We start from the raw sequence: 12,960 nt of genomic DNA, 5'->3' as shown, positions 1-12,960 counted from the left end.
GTTATAATTATATTCGAGTGCTGATTGCCGTGCTATCGTTTGCTAACGAAGCTTTCCCTCAAGTCTAAATATTTTAAGGCAGTTTGTCGTGTGCGTATCATGGCTACGCACGCTTATATCGCATTCCGTTTCTCTACCACGGGTGCGCTTTAAAACCACGGCGCTGCAGTTTTTGCTTTTCTCTTCTTTCTTCTTCTCCGCCCTTAAACTGGCTCTCTCAACTACTACACGCAGAGACAAAGCAACAGCGCGCGCATTAGATCCCATAGATGAGATGAATATTTACAATTAGTATTAGGGTTATAATTATATTCGAGTGCTGATTGCCGTGCTATCGTTTGCTAACGAAGCTTTCCCTCAAGTCTAAATATTTTAAGGCAGTTTGTCGTGTGCGTATCATGGCTACGCACGCTTATATCGCATTCCGTTTCTCTACCACGGGTGCGCTTTAAAACCACGGCGCTGCAGTTTTTGCTTTTCTCTTCTTTCTTCTTCTCCGCCCTTAAACTGGCTCTCTTCACTGTACTACACGCAGAGACAAAGAAACAGCGCGCGCATGCGATCCCATAGATGAGATGAATATATATATATATATAGAGAGAGAGAGAGAGAAAACTATCAGTCATAGCTCTCGTAGTATAGCCCTCTGGGCCGTTTCCTTTTTTTTTTCGAAAGTAGTCCTATTAGGGTTATTATAATTACACGAAGGTATTTCGCCCTCATCAGCAGCAGTCCTTGGTATAGTTATTCTGGCGGCTAGCTTCCCACGCTATGCGTGCCGCCATCGCACCTGGTTAAGCTTTTCCTAGACGCTAGAGTTAGGCTTTGTCCGCGCAACCTTGAGCGATCGGAAAGCGCGTTTCCCCCTCTTGGCCGGCGGAGAAGGGAAGCTTCGTTCCGGCCGCGAAGCTCTCCACATCTCTGTAAGGTGCCTTGGGGATGTCTCGTGCCGAAGATGCCCTCTCGGTGAGCGCATATTTCACCCCTCATCTTTTAAGAGGTTCAATACATACAAGCATTTGCCTAGCAAACCAGATTTTTTTTTCAAGGGAATTTTCCACGTCTCAGTAATTTCTCTCGTCGTATTCGAGTGCTGATTGCCGTGTTATAGTTTGTTAACGAAGCTTTCCCTCAAGTCTAAATATTTTAAGGCAGTTTTCCTAGCCTCTAAAGCCGCTCGAGTTGGCTCTTCTCCTTGAGCGGCCATTTTTCCTAGAAAGTATGCCTTCCAACTACTCCGCCCTTAAACTGGCTCTCTCAACTACTACACGCAGAGACAAAGCAACAGCGCGCGCATTAGATCCCATAGATGAGATGAATATTTACAATTAGTATTAGGGTTATAATTATATTCGAGTGCTGATTGCCGTGCTATCGTTTGCTAACGAAGCTTTCCCTCAAGTCTAAATATTTTAAGGCAGTTTGTCGTGTGCGTATCATGGCTACGCACGCTTATATCGCATTCCGTTTCTCTACCACGGGTGCGCTTTAAAACCACGGCGCTGCAGTTTTTGCTTTTCTCTTCTTTCTTCTTCTCCGCCCTTAAACTGGCTCTCTCAACTACTACACGCAGAGACAAAGCAACAGCGCGCGCATTAGATCCCATAGATGAGATGAATATTTACAATTAGTATTAGGGTTATAATTATATTCGAGTGCTGATTGCCGTGCTATCGTTTGCTAACGAAGCTTTCCCTCAAGTCTAAATATTTTAAGGCAGTTTGTCGTGTGCGTATCATGGCTACGCACGCTTATATCGCATTCCGTTTCTCTACCACGGGTGCGCTTTAAAACCACGGCGCTGCAGTTTTTGCTTTTCTCTTCTTTCTTCTTCTCCGCCCTTAAACTGGCTCTCTTCACTGTACTACACGCAGAGACAAAGAAACAGCGCGCGCATGCGATCCCATAGATGAGATGAATATATATATATATATAGAGAGAGAGAGAGAGAAAACTATCAGTCATAGCTCTCGTAGTATAGCCCTCTGGGCCGTTTCCTTTTTTTTTCGAAAGTAGTCCTATTAGGGTTATTATAATTACACGAAGGTATTTCGCCCTCATCAGCAGCAGTCCTTGGTATAGTTATTCTGGCGGCTAGCTTCCCACGCTATGCGTGCCGCCATCGCACCTGGTTAAGCTTTTCCTAGACGCTAGAGTTAGGCTTTGTCCGCGCAACCTTGAGCGATCGGAAAGCGCGTTTCCCCCTCTTGGCCGGCGGAGAAGGGAAGCTTCGTTCCGGCCGCGAAGCTCTCCACATCTCTGTAAGGTGCCTTGGGGATGTCTCGTGCCGAAGATGCCCTCTCGGTGAGCGCATATTTCACCCCTCATCTTTTAAGAGGTTCAATACATACAAGCATTTGCCTAGCAAACCAGATTTTTTTTTCAAGGGAATTTTCCACGTCTCAGTAATTTCTCTCGTCGTATTCGAGTGCTGATTGCCGTGTTATAGTTTGTTAACGAAGCTTTCCCTCAAGTCTAAATATTTTAAGGCAGTTTTCCTAGCCTCTAAAGCCGCTCGAGTTGGCTCTTCTCCTTGAGCGGCCATTTTTCCTAGAAAGTATGCCTTCCAACTACTCCGCCCTTAAACTGGCTCTCTCAACTACTACACGCAGAGACAAAGCAACAGCGCGCGCATTAGATCCCATAGATGAGATGAATATTTACAATTAGTATTAGGGTTATAATTATATTCGAGTGCTGATTGCCGTGCTATCGTTTGCTAACGAAGCTTTCCCTCAAGTCTAAATATTTTAAGGCAGTTTGTCGTGTGCGTATCATGGCTACGCACGCTTATATCGCATTCCGTTTCTCTACCACGGGTGCGCTTTAAAACCACGGCGCTGCAGTTTTTGCTTTTCTCTTCTTTCTTCTTCTCCGCCCTTAAACTGGCTCTCTCAACTACTACACGCAGAGACAAAGCAACAGCGCGCGCATTAGATCCCATAGATGAGATGAATATTTACAATTAGTATTAGGGTTATAATTATATTCGAGTGCTGATTGCCGTGCTATCGTTTGCTAACGAAGCTTTCCCTCAAGTCTAAATATTTTAAGGCAGTTTGTCGTGTGCGTATCATGGCTACGCACGCTTATATCGCATTCCGTTTCTCTACCACGGGTGCGCTTTAAAACCACGGCGCTGCAGTTTTTGCTTTTCTCTTCTTTCTTCTTCTCCGCCCTTAAACTGGCTCTCTTCACTGTACTACACGCAGAGACAAAGAAACAGCGCGCGCATGCGATCCCATAGATGAGATGAATATATATATATATATAGAGAGAGAGAGAGAGAAAACTATCAGTCATAGCTCTCGTAGTATAGCCCTCTGGGCCGTTTCCTTTTTTTTTTCGAAAGTAGTCCTATTAGGGTTATTATAATTACACGAAGGTATTTCGCCCTCATCAGCAGCAGTCCTTGGTATAGTTATTCTGGCGGCTAGCTTCCCACGCTATGCGTGCCGCCATCGCACCTGGTTAAGCTTTTCCTAGACGCTAGAGTTAGGCTTTGTCCGCGCAACCTTGAGCGATCGGAAAGCGCGTTTCCCCCTCTTGGCCGGCGGAGAAGGGAAGCTTCGTTCCGGCCGCGAAGCTCTCCACATCTCTGTAAGGTGCCTTGGGGATGTCTCGTGCCGAAGATGCCCTCTCGGTGAGCGCATATTTCACCCCTCATCTTTTAAGAGGTTCAATACATACAAGCATTTGCCTAGCAAACCAGATTTTTTTTTCAAGGGAATTTTCCACGTCTCAGTAATTTCTCTCGTCGTATTCGAGTGCTGATTGCCGTGTTATAGTTTGTTAACGAAGCTTTCCCTCAAGTCTAAATATTTTAAGGCAGTTTTCCTAGCCTCTAAAGCCGCTCGAGTTGGCTCTTCTCCTTGAGCGGCCATTTTTCCTAGAAAGTATGCCTTCCAACTACTCCGCCCTTAAACTGGCTCTCTCAACTACTACACGCAGAGACAAAGCAACAGCGCGCGCATTAGATCCCATAGATGAGATGAATATTTACAATTAGTATTAGGGTTATAATTATATTCGAGTGCTGATTGCCGTGCTATCGTTTGCTAACGAAGCTTTCCCTCAAGTCTAAATATTTTAAGGCAGTTTGTCGTGTGCGTATCATGGCTACGCACGCTTATATCGCATTCCGTTTCTCTACCACGGGTGCGCTTTAAAACCACGGCGCTGCAGTTTTTGCTTTTCTCTTCTTTCTTCTTCTCCGCCCTTAAACTGGCTCTCTCAACTACTACACGCAGAGACAAAGCAACAGCGCGCGCATTAGATCCCATAGATGAGATGAATATTTACAATTAGTATTAGGGTTATAATTATATTCGAGTGCTGATTGCCGTGCTATCGTTTGCTAACGAAGCTTTCCCTCAAGTCTAAATATTTTAAGGCAGTTTGTCGTGTGCGTATCATGGCTACGCACGCTTATATCGCATTCCGTTTCTCTACCACGGGTGCGCTTTAAAACCACGGCGCTGCAGTTTTTGCTTTTCTCTTCTTTCTTCTTCTCCGCCCTTAAACTGGCTCTCTTCACTGTACTACACGCAGAGACAAAGAAACAGCGCGCGCATGCGATCCCATAGATGAGATGAATATATATATATATATATAGAGAGAGAGAGAGAAAACTATCAGTCATAGCTCTCGTAGTATAGCCCTCTGGGCCGTTTCCTTTTTTTTTTCGAAAGTAGTCCTATTAGGGTTATTATAATTACACGAAGGTATTTCGCCCTCATCAGCAGCAGTCCTTGGTATAGTTATTCTGGCGGCTAGCTTCCCACGCTATGCGTGCCGCCATCGCACCTGGTTAAGCTTTTCCTAGACGCTAGAGTTAGGCTTTGTCCGCGCAACCTTGAGCGATCGGAAAGCGCGTTTCCCCCTCTTGGCCGGCGGAGAAGGGAAGCTTCGTTCCGGCCGCGAAGCTCTCCACATCTCTGTAAGGTGCCTTGGGGATGTCTCGTGCCGAAGATGCCCTCTCGGTGAGCGCATATTTCACCCCTCATCTTTTAAGAGGTTCAATACATACAAGCATTTGCCTAGCAAACCAGATTTTTTTTTCAAGGGAATTTTCCACGTCTCAGTAATTTCTCTCGTCGTATTCGAGTGCTGATTGCCGTGTTATAGTTTGTTAACGAAGCTTTCCCTCAAGTCTAAATATTTTAAGGCAGTTTTCCTAGCCTCTAAAGCCGCTCGAGTTGGCTCTTCTCCTTGAGCGGCCATTTTTCCTAGAAAGTATGCCTTCCAACTACTCCGCCCTTAAACTGGCTCTCTCAACTACTACACGCAGAGACAAAGCAACAGCGCGCGCATTAGATCCCATAGATGAGATGAATATTTACAATTAGTATTAGGGTTATAATTATATTCGAGTGCTGATTGCCGTGCTATCGTTTGCTAACGAAGCTTTCCCTCAAGTCTAAATATTTTAAGGCAGTTTGTCGTGTGCGTATCATGGCTACGCACGCTTATATCGCATTCCGTTTCTCTACCACGGGTGCGCTTTAAAACCACGGCGCTGCAGTTTTTGCTTTTCTCTTCTTTCTTCTTCTCCGCCCTTAAACTGGCTCTCTCAACTACTACACGCAGAGACAAAGCAACAGCGCGCGCATTAGATCCCATAGATGAGATGAATATTTACAATTAGTATTAGGGTTATAATTATATTCGAGTGCTGATTGCCGTGCTATCGTTTGCTAACGAAGCTTTCCCTCAAGTCTAAATATTTTAAGGCAGTTTGTCGTGTGCGTATCATGGCTACGCACGCTTATATCGCATTCCGTTTCTCTACCACGGGTGCGCTTTAAAACCACGGCGCTGCAGTTTTTGCTTTTCTCTTCTTTCTTCTTCTCCGCCCTTAAACTGGCTCTCTTCACTGTACTACACGCAGAGACAAAGAAACAGCGCGCGCATGCGATCCCATAGATGAGATGAATATATATATATATATATAGAGAGAGAGAGAGAAAACTATCAGTCATAGCTCTCGTAGTATAGCCCTCTAGGCCGTTTCCTTTTTTTTTCGAAAGTAGTCCTATTAGGGTTATTATAATTACACGAAGGTATTTCGCCCTCATCAGCAGCAGTCCTTGGTATAGTTATTCTGGCGGCTAGCTTCCCACGCTATGCGTGCCGCCATCGCACCTGGTTAAGCTTTTCCTAGACGCTAGAGTTAGGCTTTGTCCGCGCAACCTTGAGCGATCGGAAAGCGCGTTTCCCCCTCTTGGCCGGCGGAGAAGGGAAGCTTCGTTCCGGCCGCGAAGCTCTCCACATCTCTGTAAGGTGCCTTGGGGATGTCTCGTGCCGAAGATGCCCTCTCGGTGAGCGCATATTTCACCCCTCATCTTTTAAGAGGTTCAATACATACAAGCATTTGCCTAGCAAACCAGATTTTTTTTTCAAGGGAATTTTCCACGTCTCAGTAATTTCTCTCGTCGTATTCGAGTGCTGATTGCCGTGTTATAGTTTGCTAACGAAGCTTTCCCTCAAGTCTAAATATTTTAAGGCAGTTTTCCTAGCCTCTAAAGCCGCTCGAGTTGGCTCTTCTCCTTGAGCGGCCATTTTTCCTAGAAAGTATGCCTTCCAACTACTCCGCCCTTAAACTGGCTCTCTCAACTACTACACGCAGAGACAAAGCAACAGCGCGCGCATTAGATCCCATAGATGAGATGAATATTTACAATTAGTATTAGGGTTATAATTATATTCGAGTGCTGATTGCCGTGCTATCGTTTGCTAACGAAGCTTTCCCTCAAGTCTAAATATTTTAAGGCAGTTTGTCGTGTGCGTATCATGGCTACGCACGCTTATATCGCATTCCGTTTCTCTACCACGGGTGCGCTTTAAAACCACGGCGCTGCAGTTTTTGCTTTTCTCTTCTTTCTTCTTCTCCGCCCTTAAACTGGCTCTCTCAACTACTACACGCAGAGACAAAGCAACAGCGCGCGCATTAGATCCCATAGATGAGATGAATATTTACAATTAGTATTAGGGTTATAATTATATTCGAGTGCTGATTGCCGTGCTATCGTTTGCTAACGAAGCTTTCCCTCAAGTCTAAATATTTTAAGGCAGTTTGTCGTGTGCGTATCATGGCTACGCACGCTTATATCGCATTCCGTTTCTCTACCACGGGTGCGCTTTAAAACCACGGCGCTGCAGTTTTTGCTTTTCTCTTCTTTCTTCTTCTCCGCCCTTAAACTGGCTCTCTTCACTGTACTACACGCAGAGACAAAGAAACAGCGCGCGCATGCGATCCCATAGATGAGATGAATATATATATATATATATAGAGAGAGAGAGAGAAAACTATCAGTCATAGCTCTCGTAGTATAGCCCTCTAGGCCGTTTCCTTTTTTTTTCGAAAGTAGTCCTATTAGGGTTATTATAATTACACGAAGGTATTTCGCCCTCATCAGCAGCAGTCCTTGGTATAGTTATTCTGGCGGCTAGCTTCCCACGCTATGCGTGCCGCCATCGCACCTGGTTAAGCTTTTCCTAGACGCTAGAGTTAGGCTTTGTCCGCGCAACCTTGAGCGATCGGAAAGCGCGTTTCCCCCTCTTGGCCGGCGGAGAAGGGAAGCTTCGTTCCGGCCGCGAAGCTCTCCACATCTCTGTAAGGTGCCTTGGGGATGTCTCGTGCCGAAGATGCCCTCTCGGTGAGCGCATATTTCACCCCTCATCTTTTAAGAGGTTCAATACATACAAGCATTTGCCTAGCAAACCAGATTTTTTTTTCAAGGGAATTTTCCACGTCTCAGTAATTTCTCTCGTCGTATTCGAGTGCTGATTGCCGTGTTATAGTTTGCTAACGAAGCTTTCCCTCAAGTCTAAATATTTTAAGGCAGTTTTCCTAGCCTCTAAAGCCGCTCGAGTTGGCTCTTCTCCTTGAGCGGCCATTTTTCCTAGAAAGTATGCCTTCCAACTACTCCGCCCTTAAACTGGCTCTCTCAACTACTACACGCAGAGACAAAGCAACAGCGCGCGCATTAGATCCCATAGATGAGATGAATATTTACAATTAGTATTAGGGTTATAATTATATTCGAGTGCTGATTGCCGTGCTATCGTTTGCTAACGAAGCTTTCCCTCAAGTCTAAATATTTTAAGGCAGTTTGTCGTGTGCGTATCATGGCTACGCACGCTTATATCGCATTCCGTTTCTCTACCACGGGTGCGCTTTAAAACCACGGCGCTGCAGTTTTTGCTTTTCTCTTCTTTCTTCTTCTCCGCCCTTAAACTGGCTCTCTCAACTACTACACGCAGAGACAAAGCAACAGCGCGCGCATTAGATCCCATAGATGAGATGAATATTTACAATTAGTATTAGGGTTATAATTATATTCGAGTGCTGATTGCCGTGCTATCGTTTGCTAACGAAGCTTTCCCTCAAGTCTAAATATTTTAAGGCAGTTTGTCGTGTGCGTATCATGGCTACGCACGCTTATATCGCATTCCGTTTCTCTACCACGGGTGCGCTTTAAAACCACGGCGCTGCAGTTTTTGCTTTTCTCTTCTTTCTTCTTCTCCGCCCTTAAACTGGCTCTCTTCACTGTACTACACGCAGAGACAAAGAAACAGCGCGCGCATGCGATCCCATAGATGAGATGAATATATATATATATATATAGAGAGAGAGAGAGAAAACTATCAGTCATAGCTCTCGTAGTATAGCCCTCTAGGCCGTTTCCTTTTTTTTTCGAAAGTAGTCCTATTAGGGTTATTATAATTACACGAAGGTATTTCGCCCTCATCAGCAGCAGTCCTTGGTATAGTTATTCTGGCGGCTAGCTTCCCACGCTATGCGTGCCGCCATCGCACCTGGTTAAGCTTTTCCTAGACGCTAGAGTTAGGCTTTGTCCGCGCAACCTTGAGCGATCGGAAAGCGCGTTTCCCCCTCTTGGCCGGCGGAGAAGGGAAGCTTCGTTCCGGCCGCGAAGCTCTCCACATCTCTGTAAGGTGCCTTGGGGATGTCTCGTGCCGAAGATGCCCTCTCGGTGAGCGCATATTTCACCCCTCATCTTTTAAGAGGTTCAATACATACAAGCATTTGCCTAGCAAACCAGATTTTTTTTTCAAGGGAATTTTCCACGTCTCAGTAATTTCTCTCGTCGTATTCGAGTGCTGATTGCCGTGTTATAGTTTGCTAACGAAGCTTTCCCTCAAGTCTAAATATTTTAAGGCAGTTTTCCTAGCCTCTAAAGCCGCTCGAGTTGGCTCTTCTCCTTGAGCGGCCATTTTTCCTAGAAAGTATGCCTTCTGTCGCGGACACATGAGTACCGACTGTCGCGGACAACATGAGTCTCTTTCCACGTAAGTGTGAGGCTCGGAGCAGGAGCTGTGGCGCTTGAAAGTAGCCTGGGGCCTGACGAACCAACCGACTGAGCTATCTTTCTGGGCAACATCGAAGGGTCACGAGTTCAAATCACCTGTTATGTTCCTTTTTTTTTCTGCCCCTTTTTCTTTCTTTTTTTTTCTTTTTTTTTCTTTCTTTTAATGTCTTTTCCTTTATTTTATCACTGTACGGGAACCCTCCTAAAAAAAAAATATATATTTATATAGATCTTCAAATATTTATGGCCTCACACTCACATGTGCAGGTCATAAATACCAGGTTCTCTAGCCGAGTGCCATCCATGCGGTATAACCGAGCTCAGATTGGTCCACCTTGACTGACCAAGTAGGGCACCACTGTAGGTTAAATGAGGCGTACAACTCCTGCGGGACCCGCCGTGGTTGCTCAGTGGTTATGGTGTTAGACTGCTGAGCACGAGGTCGCGGGATCGGACCCCGAACACGGCGGCCGCATTTCGATGGGGGCGAAATGCGAAAACACCCGTGTACTTAGAATTAGGTGCACGTTAAAGAACCCCAGGTGGTCAAAATTTTCGGAGTCCTCCACTACGGCGTGCATAATCAGAAAGTGGTTTTGTCACGTAAAACCCCATAAATTAATTTTTAATTTAACTCCTACGGGGACGGTAGAGTATCCGTCTCCAGTGCAAGAGGACCGTGATTCAAATCCCGGTGCCGCGCTATTCTCCACCGGAAAATACAAAAAAAAAAAAAAAAAACGTGTGTTGAGAAAATTGCACAAACAGGCCTGGAGTGCGGCCTGATCCCGGTGACCAGAACCGGTAACGCACTCTCTCACCAGAGCAGGATTGGCCACCCTGGTGCAGTACTTGGCCACAACCTCCTATATGAATACAACAATCAAACCCCGGCCCTCCGTCCCCAGCAGCCGCGAAGCAACTGACCACGGCGGCGGTCAGATCTGTGACGCTGCAGAGGGTGCTAAGAATACCTGGCTCCGGACAGGCCGCCATTGGAATCTGAACCTGGCAACGTTTAACGTTAGAACGCTATCTAGTGAGGCGAGTCTAGCAGTGTTATTGGAGGAATTAGAGGGCAGTAAATGGGATATAATAGGGCTCAGTGAGGTTAGGAGGACAAAAGAAGCATATACAGTGCTAAAAAGCGGGCATGTACTGTGCTACCGGGGCTTAGCGGAGAGACGAGAACTAGGAGTCGGATTCCTGATTAATAAGGAAATAGCCGGTAACATACAGGAATTCTATAGCATTAACGAGAGGGTGGCATGTCTTGTTGTGAAACTTAATAAGAGGTACAAAATGAAGGTTATTCAGGTCTACGCTCCTACATCTAGTCATGATGACCAGGAAGCAGTGGTTCATATCATCTTAAATAAAAAAAACAACAAATTAATTAACGCGGCCTCCCCATTACAACTACAGGAGAGAAATGAAATTCTACGCAGAATAGTGGCAACGGAGCCAGCTGTGAGGAAGAAGACGACGATGGTCGAGCCATGGCTGATGATGATAGTTGTCGATGATGATGATGATGATGACGATAGTTACCTCTTGCAAATTAATGGCTCATTAACCCTACAGCCTACCCTACATACAGCGGCACCCTACATACAGCGGCAACAGAGCAAAGCTATGGTAGGAGACGACGATGACGAACGCGTTAGCACGGGCTCGAGGGGCGCCAACGAGCTAATCTGCGGCTTGTTGGCCGACGACGGAAGTGCCCTAGCCACATACAGCCTCACTGTTAAAAAAAGCAAAGAGAATGGGTTCGTGGGAAGTTGGCTCGAACAAGGCCATGGCTGCTTGACGCGATTACTCCGTCCTAGTTTGCATTTCCTCCCTCCACGGAGAGCTCCAACCCAATGCGCGCGTTAATTGGGCAATTTAGCCGGGCACTGACGGATATACTTCTGTGCGGATCTTTGCAACGACAGCGGACGTTTTGGCGTTCTTTATTTCGTAGGACGAGGGTGTCGGCGGGCGAATGCGCCGCCGCCTGGCTCCTTGTCTTACGAAAAGCGAGTTTTATGCGTGTCTTGGGCGTGCATATTTATACGGACGTGGTTTGCTGAGAGAACGAGTTTCTCGAGCGGCATTAATGCAGGACAACGTCGTCGAAAGCGAATAGTCGAAACAACGCAACGAGCGTTGCAACCTTATTCTCAAATTGATAGCGGAAACGAAAACATCGATACCGTGTACGACGAAGCACCCGCATAACTTACAAGGCAAAGGTGCAATTAAGGAATATTGATGAAAGCAAGACACTTTTTTTACTTGTACTTTTGTGGACGAGAAGTGTGTGTATTCTGTGTATTCGCTGTTTAAGCGCCGCAGCGTACTGTCAACGCCATCGATCATAAACCGTGTCAGCTAGAGCAAGCCCGTTCCATTGAAGAATGCGCACCTTCCCTCCCTATATGAAAAGGAATCTAGGCAGACTATGCAGTGTCTACATTGACGCTATGTAGATAGCGTCGTTGTATATCTATTTTGTACAGTTTGTTTTTCAGCTATATAAAATTTGTATACAATGTATGGACGGGTGTCGTAATAAGTCTACGTCGTTGTGGCTGCTGCGTTGTTGTTAAGGTCAATGCAATTCTCGCTCCGTTGTTTTTACGCTCCCTAATGCGTATAGGAATCTATATTGCGATGTTTGAACCATTGTGCATTTGCTAACAGTTTTGTTAGCTGTAGTGTGTACTAGATTCATTGTCGTGTATCGCACTTTCTCTTCCGCTTCTTTCCTTTCTTTATTTTTTTGTTTTTTTCCGTCACGTAGTTATTTTCAGTGAGTTAAAATATTCATGGTTATATTGCGCTTAGTTTTGCACTGATGATATTAAGTGAAGGACAGGATGTGGACGTACGTAGAACAACGTACGTTTGCGCTATGTACGTCCACGTCCTGTCCTTCACTTAGTAGCGTCAGTGTAAAACTAAGCGCAATATAACCATGAACGTTCACCAACTAGGTCCCTTCGTTGCTTTACTAAAGAGTTAAATATATCTTCGTCTTGTTATTATTTCGCTCCTATGTAATGTCTTCACTGGGCCTTTGGGGTAACTAACTAACTAACTAACTAACTAACTAACTAACTAACTAACTAACTAACTAACTAACTAACTAACTAACTAACTAACTAACTAACTAACTAACTAACTAACTAACTAACTAACTAACTAACTAACTAACTAACTAACTAACTAACTAACTAACTAACTAACTAACTAACTAACTAACTAACTAACTAAATTACGTTTGTCTACTCGGTGTATGCAGGCTTTATATAGAGAGCATGCGCTGTTTCAAGCAGTTTTGCAGACGTTGTAACCTCAAAAAGTCGGTACCTCAAATGGGCTTTTCATGTCAGAACTCAGCCTACAAGTCCGAGTTCTGTTCATACCTGGTCTAGCCTTGACCGAACAACGTCTGATTATTTTGATACAGCATAAAACCGCAGGTGCCGGTAGAACATCTAACTCGGTTCTCACCTAGCTTTCGTATCTCCTGTAGATGTGTGCGAGCGCACCGCAGGTGCTCTTGCTTTATTAATGCGTAGCATAAGGAGTGCTACAGTGAAAAAGAAAGGTATAAGTGTAGGTTGTAGAAAGGTAT

The 12,960-nt window shown here is 45.3% G+C and overlaps 1 protein-coding gene and 1 non-coding gene across 2 annotated transcripts in view; one reads left to right on the top strand and one right to left on the bottom strand.

Moving 5' to 3' along the window:
• LOC126529301 (uncharacterized) overlaps nucleotides 1-12,960 on the top strand; it is a 220,187-nt gene that overhangs the window by 77,475 nt on the left and 129,752 nt on the right. The window lies entirely within an intron of this gene.
• LOC126529511 (small Cajal body-specific RNA 2) overlaps nucleotides 12,844-12,960 on the bottom strand; it is a 261-nt gene continuing 144 nt past the window's right edge. The window contains exon 1 of the transcript XR_007599249.1: nucleotides 12,844-12,960. This exon is cut by the window's right edge and continues 144 nt beyond it. This is a non-coding gene — a non-coding RNA (small Cajal body-specific RNA 2).

Source organism: Dermacentor andersoni, chromosome 8 (genome assembly GCF_023375885.2).
Source record: "Dermacentor andersoni chromosome 8, qqDerAnde1_hic_scaffold, whole genome shotgun sequence".
NCBI lineage: Eukaryota > Metazoa > Arthropoda > Arachnida > Ixodida > Ixodidae > Dermacentor > Dermacentor andersoni.
This window is presented reverse-complemented; position numbering and strand designations above follow the sequence as displayed.